At 47.0% G+C, this 923-nt stretch overlaps 1 protein-coding gene across 1 annotated transcript in view; it reads left to right on the forward strand.

Moving 5' to 3' along the window:
• The first annotated feature begins 794 nt into the window (after nt 1–794).
• Nucleotides 795–923, forward strand: part of LOC143277132 (uncharacterized) — a 25,745-nt gene continuing 25,616 nt past the window's right edge. The window contains exon 1 of the mRNA XM_076581873.1: nt 795–918. The gene's annotated coding sequence lies outside the window, so the exon portion shown is untranslated. The remainder of the gene's footprint in view (nt 919–923) is intronic.

Below are 923 nucleotides of genomic sequence, written 5' to 3' on the forward strand. Positions count from 1 at the left end.
AATAATATTAAGAGAGAGAGAGAGGGAGAGAGAGAGAGGGAGAGAATGAGAGGGAGAGAGAGAGAGAGAGAGAGAGAGAGAGAGAGAGAGAGAGAAAATAAGCTGGTGTGTGGTCCGTGTCCTGATATATATATATATATATATATATATATATATATATATGTGTGTGTGTGTGTGTGTGTGTGTGTGTGTGTGTGTGTGTGTGTGTGTGATAGTCATTCGTGTCCGACAATGACCATCAGAACAGCAGAGGAGGCAACTGCTGTTCCGACTATTTGGGCTAGAATTTGATCATAGTGAAGAGTGTCTTGCCCAAGTTACATCCCCACTCTCTCGGCCAAGAGGGTTTTAGGACAGTCGGCGTTGGGATGGTTCCCAAAGGCCAACAAGCCCACAAGGCTGCAGCACTAAGAACCCGCAGTGCAATTTTGCCTCCTAGTTTGAGAGTCATAGTCCTTCACAAAAGACTAAGCTGTAAATGGTTTCCCATTGACTGTAGAAACCATTGATAATACAGCTCTCACTTTGCTGTTAGCCCAAATGTAAAACTTATATCAATCTGTGATATATTAGCCGACTAGTGTTGGGCCGACCCATGTCATGATACAGAGAGATAAACCCTCACGTCGGGCGCCTGTGTTCACGAAAATGCTGTACACCACAGCGCGCACTTTCTTCTCCTGCCAAGCCAATGCACACACTGTGATTTCATTTTCACGTGGGAGGGGGTGTGGGTGGGGTAGGGGGCGGGGGGACGGCGGGAAGGAGGGGGAGTAAGACAAGGTGCGGGCACTAGCAACATGAATATTCATGAGCGTACCTGGATACTATCAGCTTGAGTGGTGCTGTACTGTGTGACGCACATCTGGCAAACTTTCAACACAGAACTTCTTTCAACGGGGTGTGTTTGTGTCAATGGTGTG

The sequence above is a fragment of the Babylonia areolata genome, chromosome 33, assembly GCF_041734735.1.
Source record: "Babylonia areolata isolate BAREFJ2019XMU chromosome 33, ASM4173473v1, whole genome shotgun sequence".
Classification (NCBI taxonomy): domain Eukaryota; kingdom Metazoa; phylum Mollusca; class Gastropoda; order Neogastropoda; family Buccinidae; genus Babylonia; species Babylonia areolata.